At 52.2% G+C, this 13,500-nt stretch overlaps 1 protein-coding gene across 5 annotated transcripts in view; it reads right to left on the bottom strand.

The window, feature by feature from the left end:
* The window catches only part of GRAMD1B (GRAM domain containing 1B), a 126,543-nt gene that overhangs the window by 86,461 nt on the left and 26,582 nt on the right, over positions 1-13,500 (bottom strand). Inside the window, exons 1-2 of one of the 5 annotated variants that reach the window (XM_077189885.1) lie at positions 4,144-4,233; positions 2,950-2,993 (exon numbers count right to left, since the gene is read on the bottom strand). The exons of the other annotated variants lie outside the window; for them this stretch is intronic. The gene's annotated coding sequence lies outside the window, so the exon portion shown is untranslated. Of the gene's footprint in view, positions 1-2,949; positions 2,994-4,143; positions 4,234-13,500 lie in introns of those variants that run through there. 5 annotated transcript variants of the gene reach the window in all.

Below are 13,500 nucleotides of genomic sequence, written 5' to 3' on the forward strand. Positions count from 1 at the left end.
GAAGGGTGACACAATGGAGGAGTGGGTGACACCAACAGAAGGGTGACACAGTGGAGGAGTGGGTGACACCAACAGAAGGGTGACACAGTGGAGAGGTGGGTGGCACCAATGGAAGGGTGACACAGGGGAGAGGTGGGTGACACCAATGGAAGGGTGACACAGTGGAAGGGGGACACCAATGGAGAGGTGGGTGACACCAATGGAAGGGTGACACCAGTGGAAGGGTGACACCAGTGGAAGGGTGACACCAATGGAAGGGTGACACCAGTGGAGAGGTGGGTGACACCAATGGAGAGGTGGGTGACACCAATGGAGAGGTGGGTGACACCAATGGAAGGGTGACACCAATGGAGAGGTGGGTGACACCAATGGAAGGGTGACACCAATGGAGAGGTGGGTGACACCAATGGAAGGGTGACACCAATGGAAGGGTGACACAGGGGAGAGGTGGGTGACACCAATGGAAAGGTGGGTGACACCAATGGAAACGTGACACCAGTGGAAGGGTGACACAGTGGAGAGGTGGGTGACACCAATGGAAACGTGACACCAGTGGAAGGGTGACACAGTGGAGAGGTGGGTGACACCAATGGAAGGGTGACACCAATGGAAAGGTGGGTGACACCAATGGAAAGGTGACACCAATGGAAGGGTGACACCAATGGAAGGGTGACACAGTGGAGAGGTGGGTGACACCAATGGAAGGGTGACACCAATGGAAGGGTGACACAGTGGAGAGGTGGGTGACACCAATGGAAGGGTGACACCAATGGAAGGGTGACACAGGGGAGAAGTGGGTGACACCAATGGAAGGGTGACACAGTGGAGAGGTGGGTGACACCATGGAGAGGTGGGTGACACCAATGGAAGGGTGACACAGGGGAGAAGTGGGTGACACCAATGGAAGGGTGACACCAATGGAAGGGTGACACAGTGAAAGGGTGACACAGGGGGCAGCAGCTGTGACAGGACATCCCAGCCCATGGGAGGAAACTAATCTCTTCAACCTCCTCAGGAATTCCTCCAGACTGAGCTCAGCAGAAATTGAGCAAGATTAACGACATCCCTTCAGTGCTCCAAACTCCTCACAGGGGTAACTGGCTCAAAGTCAGCAAAGAAAACAGAATTTGGGGGTTTTAAATAAAGAATTGGGGGCTAAATATCAGCACTCGCCAAGGTTAGGTTCAAATAAACCTGTGCAAATTCCAGGAATGTCTACATAACTAATTCCCAATTCTATCTGTTTTAGAAGGTTCAAACTCAACTCAGTTTTCCATTTCTCCAAAAAGATAGATTTTTTTTTTTTTCCAGTACATTCACCTAAGATGGTGCTGCAGGTGACATTTCCCTTTAATTAAAACCAAAACCTACAAAAAACAGGTACAGAGAAAAACAATTTTCAAGTGATTCTGTTGTTCCTGTCGTGGCAAACGTCTGTTTGTCAAGCCAGAGATAAAACTGAGTTCCCCAAAACGCCACCACAGCTCTAACTGAAATGCCACAGACCCTTCAGCACCCTCAATGATATTTTTTTCCAAGCCCTCCAGCTTGAAGAGGGTTTGCAGCAGTTGAGGTTTCAGCAAATATGAGAATGAGGGCGAGTTCACCTTTATAAAGCAACATTTATCCAGAAGCACATCATACAATTTATTGATAAACACTTAAAAAAAAAAAATAATCAAAAGCTGCATCAAGGAGCGACCCAGTCCTGGGGCAGAACCTTCCCCAGCACCATCCAGGCTTCAGGGAAGGGGAATTGAAAAGGATGGAGAGTTACAGCTGGAATAAACGTGACAGGGAAAGCCCAGCTTGGATTCCATGAGCCCTGCAATGTGAGGGGTTTAACCCCTGAGATCAGTGAGGGGTTTAACCAGGGAATTCCACACCCAGGAGGGAGCTTCTCCCCGGAATACAGCCATGCTGCAGGATCCAGAGCAGCCTCAAAAGCAGATTTTTAACTATTAATGCCCTTCCCCACTCCCTGCAAGCCATGGCTCCCTCCAGCCACGCTGAACTTCATCCCTTGGTCAGATAAAGCCTCAAACACGTCCTGCAGACACATCCCCTGCACTTTAACCCTAAGGAGGGTCCTTCTGGTGCCCAGGAGAACAAACCTTGGCTCTAAAGGCAGCCAGTGGTGCCAGCCTGGTGCTCCCCAGGCCTCCCAGCCATTCCCACCTCTCAAACCCCTCTGGATCCACTCCCAGATTGCCACCCCACGCTGAATTTCACCCTTTGTCAGATAAAGCCTCAAACACGTTCTGCAGACACATCCCCTGCACTTTAACCCTGCTCTGATCCCCAGGAGGGTCCTTCTGGTGCCCAGGAGAACCAGCCTTGGCTCTAAAGGCACCCAGTGGTGCCAGCCTGGTGCTCCCAGCCATTCCCACCTCTCAAGCCCATCTGGATCCACCCAGTTCCACTCCCAGACTGCCAGCCCACAGGAAAGCAGAACCCACAGCCCTGTGAAAGGCACAGGCAACAGAGAAGCCTCACAGAAAAGGGTGGATGCATCCATAAGCTCGAGTTACTTTCTCGCTTTTGACACTCCCCCGACATCCTTTCCAAAAAAAAAAAATTCAAGAGGCTGCCAGAAGGAATTTCTCCTCACACAACCGTCCCTGGGAGTGGAAAGCTGCCCCTAAAGCACCATCTAGTGTCACTCCCTCATCCAGCAGCATCCCTGCTCCCACCTCAGATGCCACGGAGGGACCGCAAGCCCCCAAATCCCCTCCCTCCCACCCCGACCTCTGCCTCCAGCACCAGCCCTGCAGCATTTCCTCCAACCTCGCGACTGTAAGGGCTCAAACCCCATCCCAGAGTGATTCCCTGGCTGTCCCAGCAGCAGGGAGGGTGGGCAGGGGGCAGGAGGGAGGTGGAGAGACAGAGTAAGAAGGTGCCAAGCGAAACCACTTACGCACAGTGAGGCCGGCAGCATTTCCATCCTACCTTTGCTGTCGCCATATCAGACGTCTCCATGCTTTCTGCTTGGCCTAGCAGTGAACAAGAGCATCAGGGGAGAAGGGAGGGAGGGAGGGAGGGGAGAGAAAGGGAAAGTCAAAAGAGGATGAAGAATAACAGGCAAACAACCTGGCAGGAGGATGAGAACAATGGAAGTCGCTTAGGGGTCAGTGCCAGGATTCTGCCCCCACCAGAGAAGGGCAGGAAAAGCATCTCAAGGGGATGGCCCCAGGTTAGGAACTTGTTTGGAGCCTGGCACAAGACCTGAGTTACTGCCATGCCCTCAACTCCTTCCCCCTGCCACCAACCGAGTGTCCAGCAGGAGGGACAGAGAGGAGCAGGAGGGACAGAGAGGACCCCGCTCCTCCTCCTGCTGCTCCCAGCTTCCCTTCCAGGCTGAGCTCCTGCAGGGAGCTGGGGAAAACCCAACTTCTGGTGAGCAGGGAACAACCCAGGCTGCAGGGAGAAGGGAGCAACCCAGCTCCCAGTGAGAAAGGGAATAACCCAGATCCCAGTGAGAAAGGGAATAACCCAGGCTGCAGTGAGCTGGGGAAGAACCCAGCCTGCAGGGAGAAGGGAACAACCCAGCCTGCAGTGAGAAAGGGAATAACCCAACCTGTAGTGATCAGGGAACAACCCAGCCTGCAGGGAGCTGAGGAAGAATCCAGCTTCCAGTGAGAAAGGGGACAAACCAGCCTGCACTGAGCAGGGAACAACCCAGCCTGCAGGGAGAAGGGAATAACCCAGCTTCCAGTGAGCTGGAGCCCAGCCTGCAGTGAGCCAGGGGAACAACCCAGCTTCCAGTGAGCAGGGGAAGAACCCAGCTTCTATCCAGCTGGGGAACAGCCCAGCCTGCAGTGAGCCAGGGGAAGAACCCAGCCTGCAGCCAGCTGCTCATCCTCCCTCTCTGCAAGAAGGGAGAGCCACCCACCCCACCCCAGCCACCCCGAGTGGGCATTCCCGGAGTCAGGAGGGCAGGAAGGAAAGCAGGTGGGTTCTGGGCAGTGCACAGGGGCAGGGGGAGCGCTCAGACACGAGGGGGTGGATGTGGGGAGGGAAGAGAAGAGTGAGGGGGGGCAGGCAGGCAGGTGAAGCAGCGATGGTGCAGAGCAGCCGTACCAGAGAGCGCGCAGTGCAGAAGGCGGAGTGCGGGCTGCTCAGTGCACCCCTGAGCACACTCACCTCACACAACCCTCTCACACCACTGGGCCTGACCTAGTAACCCTTTGGTGCACGCTGGGCTCGGGCTGGAGGCACCAAAGCCCCAGGAAAGGTGCGCTGGGTGCCAGCCTCGGGAGGCATCCGTAGCTGCGTGTGCCTGCCCCGATTGGCGGAGCGCGGTGACTTCACGCCACCCCATCCATCCCCCGGCTTCTCCCTGCCGGTCCCTCCTGGCCTACTTTGCTCCAGGAAATCAGCCTGGAGCCTGTGAGGCAGCCCAGCAGCTCCCCAGAGCAGAGCAGCGGGCAGGCAGAGCAGAGGGAGGCAGGGAAACACTGCAGAGCTCAGACAAATCAAAGCCTCTGAGAGCATCACTGCCTCAAAGTGCTGCCTCAAAGTGCTTATTCATCCCCCGGCGCTCAGGCACGCAGCAGGAGCACGCAGGGACCCACAAACGGATTTATGGCAGGGTTTGGACACACTGAGGGGTTTGAACACACCAAAGAGCGGCTCAGCCTCTGCAAAAGCAGCACCGAGCACTGCGGCTGCCCTGGGCACAGCCACACTCTGTCACACCCCAGGGAGCAGACCCACGGGGTTTGGTATATTCAATATTTAACTACAGCCCTGGCAGACCCACAGGGTTTGGTATATTCAATATTTAACCCACAGCCCTGGCAGACCCACGGGGTTTGGTATATTCAATATTTAACCCACAGCCCTGGCAGACCCACGGGGGTTTGGTATATTCAATATTTAACCCACAGCCCTGGCAGACCCACAGGGCTTTGGTATATTCAATATTTAACCCACAGCCCTGGCAGACCCACGGGGAGTTTGTATATTCAGTATTTTACAGCCGTGGCAGATCCATGGGGGGTTGGTATATTCAATATTTGACAGCCCTGGCAGATCCGTGGGGGTTTAGTATCTTCTATATTTCACAGCCCTGACAGACCCAGAAAGGTTTAGTATATTCAATATTTTACAGCCATGGCAGACCCACAAGGGTTTATTATATTCAGCATTTTACAGCCATGGCAGACCCATGGGGATTTGGTATATTCAATATTTTACAGCCATAGTAGACTGAGGGGGATTTGGCATATTCAATATTTAACTCACAGCCATGGCAGATCCATGGGGATGAGGTATATTCAGTATTTCACAGCCCAGGCAGACTCACTAGGGCTTGGTATATTCAATATCTGACAGCCCTGGTAGACCCATGGGGGTTTAATATATTCAATATTTCACAGCCCTGTCAGACTAGCAAGGGCTTGGTATATTCAATATTTAACTTACAACCCTGGCAGACCCACAAGGGTTTGTTATATTCAGTATTTGACAGCCCTGGCAGACCCACAAGGGTTTGTTATATTCAATATTTGCCAGCCCTGCCATCAGCCTGTGCTGGAGGACAATGGCACGGGGGTGAATTTCTCCTTTTCTCAGGCTGGGGACGGGCAGGAGCCCTCAGCACCAAGGCAGCCCTAGGAAGGGCCATCAGCACAGAGAGGGCTCCTGCCCTGGCACACAGAAACGTGGATTTTGCCCTGTGTTTGTGCTGCCGTGCGTTCATGCATGCTTGCACAAACCCACGCTGGCACACTGCTCCTTTGTGCTCAGAATACACAAATGCTGTGGGAGAGAGGAGGTTTGGAGGCAATACTGGGAAGGAATCCATCTCTGGCAGTGCCCAAGGCTGGGCTGGGCAGAGCTTGGAGCAGCCTGGGATGGTGGAAGGCGTCCCTGCCGTGGGACTGGGTGGGTGTAAGGTCCCTTCATCCCAAACCATTCCATGATTCCACGCAGCACAGCCTTGTCAGGGACACAGAGCCCCTGTTCCGAACGCTCATTTCAACCTCCTGAGGAATCCAGGGCAGACACAGAAATGCACAGACAGCAAATCCACACCCTCTGCTCCCCAGTCCCTCTTTCATGAAGCCACAGATGCCCCTTCATGACATTTCTACTTCTGTGATTTCCTCCAAGTTCACAACAGCGTGGGAAGGGGGGGGTGAGAAAAGCACAACAGCTTCATGGAGGCCTTTCAGCAAATCCTGAGCTACAGAGCCATAATTCTGCAGTTCAGAAAAAGCTGAATTTCCACGTTTCAGCCTCTCTGCAGCAGAGGCTCCCTGTGGCTGCAGCAGCTCCTGAACTTAAAAGCAAACAGGAAACATCTCCTGAGGAAGTGCAGCCTTAGGAAGGGAACAGCCCACTGTGAAATGCCTGAGCTCCGGGGAGGAATTCCAGCCTCTATAAATATCCACAGCCACGGTCCTGCTAGCCCGGGCTTCCAGCTCCTAATTGCCTCCGAAAGGATTCCTCAGCAATTAGAGAACGCTGCTTTTTGTCAGCATTACCCTTGCAACAGCCCCAGCTCACAGCCAGCAGGGCATCCTCTGTGCAGCTCCACGTTCCCCAGAGCAGCCTCACCTCCCAAAGGCTCCCAGGGAATAAAAAATTCCCTTTTTCTATTTATAGAATAAGAGCCTCACCTCTCAAAGACTCCCAGGGAATAAAAAAATTCCCTTTTCCAAGTGCCCAGCAGTGCAAACAAAGGGCTGAGCAGGCTCAGACAGATGAAAGGTGCAGGCAGAGAATTCAGTGTGCTGCCTGTGAGGCACCACTTCAGCCACACTGTGATTCTCCCATATGGCAAAAAAAAAAGAGAAAAGGCTGCAGGAGTTAAGGAAACACCAAAAAGCCCTGTTTGGGTCAGTGAAAAGCATGCAACACAAAACCTGTTAGCAACAGAACCAGCGGGAGGGGAAATTAGAAACAAATCAGGAAATGTTACGGGGAGAGAGGAAGAGCTGCTGGAGAGAATGTCAGAATGTGAGGAGCAGAGAGTTTAACCGGTATATGAACCTCGATTACAGGTGTACAGATCCCCAGGACAATGTGGCAGGTGGGCACAGTGCCGAGTCCTCCCCGAGGGCAGCAGCAGCAGCAGCGGCAGCAGCAGCGGCGATGTGCAGCGCTGCAGATGCCATCACAGCATCGGCCAGCCAGGGCACACCTCCATCTCCCTGGGAAAAAAAACCCTGCAGGGACTCCCTCTGTGCTGCAGCAGCTGGGAAGTCACATGAGGCTTCATTTCCAGCAGGAAAAAAAATAAAAAATAAATATGCATGTCTCTGCCTGCAGGCATGATGGGAGCTGTAGTTCCATGGCCAGGGCAGAGAGCGCCCGAGAGCCATTTCTGAGCCTGTGCCCTGGAGCTGGGGCCCGGGAGGGACAGAAAGGTGGAACAGCAGCACAGCACCTTCCTGGTGATGCCTGCCTGGAATATAACTACCCTCTTCTGATTCCTGCTTGCAATATTCCTACCTGGAATATAACTACCCTCTTCTGATTCCTGCTTGCAATATTCCTACCTGGAATATAACTACCCTCTTCTGATTCCTGCTTGCAATATTCCTACCTGGAAAATTCCTACCTTTTTCTGATTCCTGCTTGGAATATTCCTACCTTTTTCTGATTCCTACTTGCAGTATTTCTACTTTTTTCTGATTCCTGCTTGGAATATTGCTACCTTTTTCTGATTCCTACCTTCTTCTGATTCCTACCTTTTCCTGATTCCTGCTTGGAATATTCCCACCTTTTTCTGATTCCTACTTGGAATATTCCTACCCTTTTCTGATTCCTACTTGGAATATTCCTACCTGGAATATTCCTAACTTTTTCTGATTCCTACCTTTTTCTGATTCCTACCTGGAATATTCCTACTTTTTTCTGATTCCTGCTTGGAATATTCCTACCTTTTTCTGATTCCTATCTGGAATATTCCTATCTTTTCCTGATTCCTACTTGGAATATTCCTACCTGGAATATTCCTACCTTTTTCTGATTCCTACCTTTTTCTGATTCCTACTTGCAGTATTCCTGCCTTTTTCTGATTCCTACTTGCAGTATTCCTACCTTTTTCTGATTCCTGCTTGGAATATTCCTACTTTTTCCTGATTCCTGCTTGGAATATTCCTACTTTTTCCTGATTCCTACTTGGAATATTCCTACCTTTTTCTGATTCCTACCTTTTTCTGATTCCCACTTTTTTCTGATTCCTGCTTGGAATCAGAGAGTGGAGAAAAACAGCCCTCCATCAAAAGGAGAAAAATAATTCCCCAGAGAGACTTGGGAACAGGAAGAATATTTGTGTTGGGAGAATGAGGGGCAGCACCCACCAGGAAGGCAGAGAGGCTGGCATGATTCAGGTTGTAACTGCTGCTTTCTTGAGCAATATTAGAAGTTTAAAATCCTGCTTTCACGCTGTGCTTTGGCTCTTTGCCTCCCCTCATTGTCCTGCCTGTTTGAACTCAACCTTCCTTTTGCCTGAGGTGGTGCAAGAACCTCTCCCAGGCCGGGAAAGGCTCAGTCACTCTGCAAATCTGAGAACTGTGACTCATGGCACACCTGAGAGAGAAATCCCCCTTCTCCTTTTCTGGGCAATTCAAAGCAAAGCCATTTCCTAATTTTTGCCTTCACGGCCAAGAACGTGCAGCCACTGTGAGCAGGCAGCAAGAGGTCACTGCCTTGGGCAGAAATCTTGGTTGGTTTTGATCTTAGAGACAAGGAAATCCTGAATTATCTCAGGGCCTGAAACAATTCCCATCACACCACAGCCCAGCACCTGAACAGGGGAAGATTTCCACTCAGCATCACGCTGAACATGCAGACTCCCCAAACCAGAGTGCTTTAAAATGCCTAAATAAAGGGCTCAGACCTGCTGGAAGCCAAGCCTTTCCAGTCCATGAAGCTGAACCTTTATATGCAGGGCAACAGCCTGGAGTCCCTGGGCTGGCCCTGCCTGAGGCATCACCCATGGGGACACTGGAGGAACCAAACCTTCTGTTCCCATCTGGATCTGGGGGTAGCTCGTGCAGTATCCTATAAAAAAATAACCTCCAGTTTCAGATAAACTGGTCATGAACCACACTATGATATTTTTTTGGCTTTAGGAATAAAAGCCCTTAGAGGGATGACTGCAGAGGGGGAGAAAGATCCCGAATCGTTCATTTCTGAAACCTGAGACAGAAGAAAGCAGCTAAAGAACACAACTGAGGCTGCAGAGAGGATTTCAGAGCATCACTGAGAGCCCCCCCCAGCCCCTCCAGGGGCTCTCCCAGGCTCAGTGGCAACAACAACAGGGCAGAACAACGGCTGGCAACAGGAACAGAGGGTGCCCCTAACCCACAGAGCCACCCTCCCTGGGGAGCCCAGCATCAATCCTGGCTCCTCAGGGCACGGATGGGTGGCAGGTGCTGCACAAAGCCTGAACGCACATAAAGAAGCCTAAGCCTGGAGCAAAGAGTAAAGGAACCATGAACTCTTACAGAGCTGGAAGCTTTGCCAGACCCCCAAACAGGCCCATATTCCCATGGGAACAGCACTGAAACAGCAGGAAGGGGTTGAGCAGAGGCAGCAGCCAAAGGTTTGGGGCAGGGCTCATGGAGGGAAAGGAAAGCAGGGAGAGCTTCAGGAGAAGGATTCGGTTAAAGCTGGAGGAGAAGAGGGGAAAAAGCAGAGGGGCTGAAGGCACCCCAGTGCCTGACCTTGCTCCACACACCAAGAGCACAACAAACACTCTGCACAGGCCAGGGGGAGCGGAGGGGGAGGCAAAGAAGCAGAAGAAGAAAGGCAGAGGTCAGCGAGCACTCACACGGTTACAGTCATCGGCAGGAAGGGGGGATCTGTCCCAGGCCAGTCCCAGCAGCCTGAGGGAGCCTCCCTGCAGCAGCAGGGGAGGAAAACACCACTGGAGCCAAAGAGGATAAAATCCCAGCTGGGTTACACACGCACAGTGGGGCAGGGGGAAAAGCAGCACAGGGCCGTGACCTCGGAGTCCAGCGTGGAAGGATGCAGGGCTGGCAGGGCACAGCCCTGGCGAGGCTCTGGGGGTGCTGTGGGCACTGCAGCCTGGCCCAGAGGAAGCAGCAGTGACGAGGCTGATGAGAGGGCAGAGCTGAGCAGGGAGCTGCTGGAGCTGCTCTGCTCTCAGGTTTCTCCCATCACAGGCAATTCCATTTTAAAGGAGCAGCTGCCTTGGAGACCTTGGCCAGATGCGGTGCTGCTGTGGGGCAGGATGCAGAGAGCTGAGAGAATTCATTCTCTACTGCAACAAAGAGAGTTTGATGGTCATTCCAGTAACCATTACCCTCTCAAGGGCAGAACTGACCCAGCAGGCTGCCCACTACCACTATCCCACATTTTCCCCAAATCTCCTGTAACAGGGCAGAAAACACCTGAAAAATGTGTAAAAAGTGTGCATGTTCAGCTCAGAAGGAAGCCAAGGGATGCCTTGCAGAGGTAAAATCTATGAAGGGATGTTTCAAGCCCCTCTGGAATGGTTGGTACCTCTCCTTTTTGGTTGCTGACTATGAAATGTGAAGATGCACTCATTTCCTTGTGCCAGTGCAGTGCTGCTGTGGGGTAAGATGCAGAAAGCTGAGGGAATGAATTCTCTGTTGAAACAAAGCGAGTTGGACTGGAATGGTTACTGGAATTAAATTCTCAAGGGCAGAATTGACCCAGCAGACTGCCCACTACCACTATCCCAGATTTTCCCCAAATCTCCTGAAATGGCAGCAAACACCTGGTGAAAAGTGTGGATGTTCAGCTCAGGAGGAAGCCAGGGGATGCCTTATAGATATAAAATCCATAAAAGGATGTTCCAAGCCCCTCTTGAATGGTTGCTACCTCTCCTTTTTGGTTGCTGACTATGAAATGTGAAGATGCACTCATTTCCTTGTGCCAGTGCAGTGCTGCTGTGGGGTAAAATGCAGAAAGCTGAGAGAATGAATTCTCTGTTGAAACAAAGAGAGTTTGATGATAATGGTTACTGGAATTAAATTCTCAAGGGCAGAATTCACCTGCCCACTACCACTATCCCAGATTTTCCCCAAATCTCCTGAAATGGCAGCAAACACCTGGTGAAGAGTGTGGATGTTCAGCTCAGGAGGAAGCCAGGGGATGCCTTATAGATATAAAATCCATAAAAGGATGTTCCACACTCCTTTGGAATGGTTGGTACCTCTCCTTTTGGCTGCTGACTATGAAATGTGAAGATGCACTCATTTCCCAAGGAAACCACTGCAAATCTTTTCATATTCCAAAGATTTCCAGCACTGAAAGCACAGAACAGGCCATGATGAGGGGTGTGTGTGTGCTGGCTGCAAAGCCAGGAGAGAGCTGCTTTGTTCAGCAGGAGGACCCTTCACCAAACCAGTGCAAAAAACACCTCAAATTCCCAGCTCAGACCAGTGGAATTCTTCTGTCCCTACAGAGAATGAAGAAGAAACGCCCTGCAGTGAGCAGCTGCATTCAGAAAGAGCTGATGGCTGTGAGATCCAAAGGGCTCTGTGAGGACAGCAGCATTCCAGCTGCAGGGAGCAATTCCCAGTGATCCTGTGAGTTACAGCAGCATTCCAGCTGAAGGGAGCAATTCCCAGTGATCCTGTGAGGACAGCAGCATTCCAGCTGAAGGGAGCAATTCCCAGTGATCCTGTGAGGACAGCAGCATTCCAGCTGCAGGGAGCAATTCCCAGTGATCCTGTGAGGACAGCAGCATTCCAGCTGCAGGGAGCAATTCCCAGTGATCCTGTGAGTTACAGCAGCATTCCAGCTGAAGGGAGCAATTCCCACTGATCCTGTGAGTTACAGCAGCATTCCAGCTGCAGGGAGCAATTCCCTCTGATCCTGTGAGTTACAGCAGCATTCCAGCTGCAGGGAGCAATTCCCAGTGATCCTGTGAGGACAGCAGCATTCCAGCTGCAGGGAGCAATTCCCAGTGACCCTGTGAGCTACAGCAGCATTCCAGCTGAAGGGAGCAATTCCCAGTGATGCTGTGAGGACAGCAGCATTCCAGCTGCAGGGAGCAATTCCCATTGACCCTGTGAGTTACAGCAGCATTCCAGCTGAAGGGAGCAATTCCCAGTGATCCTGTGAGTTACAGCAGCATTCCAGCTGCAGGGAGCAATTCCCTCTGATCCTGTGAGTTACAGCAGCATTGCAGCTGCAGGGAGCAATTCCCAGTGATCCTGTGAGTTACAGCAGCATTCCAGCTGCAGGGAGCAATTCCCAGTGACCCTGTGAGTTACAGCAGCATTCCAGCTGCAGGGAGCAATTCCCAGTGATCCTGTGAGTTACAGCAGCATTCCAGCTGAAGGGAGCAATTCCCAGTGACCCTGTGAGTTACAGCAGCATTCCAGCTGAAGGGAGCAATTCCCTCTGATCCTGTGAGTTACAGCAGCATTCCAGCTGAAGGGAGCAATTCCCATTGATCCTGTGAGTTACAGCAGCATTCCAGCTGAAGGGAGCAATTCCCTCTGACCCTGTGAGGACAGCAGCATTCCAGCTGAAGGGAGCAATTCCCTCTGATCCTGTGAGTTACAGCAGCATTCCAGCTGCAGGGAGCAATTCCCTCTGATCCTGTGAGTTACAGCAGCATTCCAGCTGCAGGGAGCAATTCCCTCTGATCCTGTGAGTTACAGCAGCATTCCAGCTGCAGGGAGCAATTCCCTCTGATCCTGTGAGTTACAGCAGCATTCCAGCTGAAGGGAGCAATTCCCTCTGATCCTGTGAGTTACAGCAGCATTCCAGCTGCAGGGAGCAATTCCCAGTGACCCTGTGAGTTACAGCAGCATTCCAGCTGAAGGGAGCAATTCCCAGTGATGCTGTGAGGACAGCAGCATTCCAGCTGCAGGGAGCAATTCCCAGTGACCCTGTGAGTTACAGCAGCATTCCAGCTGAAGGGAGCAATTCCCAGTGATCCTGTGAGTTACAGCAGCATTCCAGCTGCAGGGAGCAATTCCCAGTGATCCTGTGAGGACAGCAGCATTCCAGCTGAAGGGAGCAATTCCCTCTGATCCTGTGAGGACAGCAGCATTCCAGCTGAAGGGAGCAATTCCCAGTGATCCTGTGAGGACAGCAGCATTCCAGCTGCAGGGAGCAATTCCCTCTGATCCTGTGAGGACAGCAGCATTCCAGCTGCAGGGAACAATTCCCACTGATCCTGTGAGTTACAGCAGCATTCCAGCTGCAGGGAGCAATTCCCAGTGATCCTGTGAGGACAGCAGCATTCCAGCTGATGGGAGCAATTCCCAGTGATGCTGTGAGTTACAGCAGCATTCCAGCTGAAGGGAGCAATTCCCTCTGATCCTGTGAGGACAGCAGCATTCCAGCTGCAGGGAGCAATTCCCAGTGATCCTGTGAGTTACAGCAGCATTCCACCTGCAGGGAGCAATTCCCTCTGATCCTGTGAGGACAGCAGCATTCCAGCTGCAGGGAGCAATTCCCAGCTCCCTTCCCAGCACTCACACCCTGCCCCAGCCCCAGGGAAACTGAGGCAGCCCCTCTGTTTCTCCTCCAGCT

This window comes from Agelaius phoeniceus, chromosome 23, assembly GCF_051311805.1.
Source record: "Agelaius phoeniceus isolate bAgePho1 chromosome 23, bAgePho1.hap1, whole genome shotgun sequence".
NCBI classification, from domain to species: Eukaryota; Metazoa; Chordata; class Aves; order Passeriformes; family Icteridae; genus Agelaius; species Agelaius phoeniceus.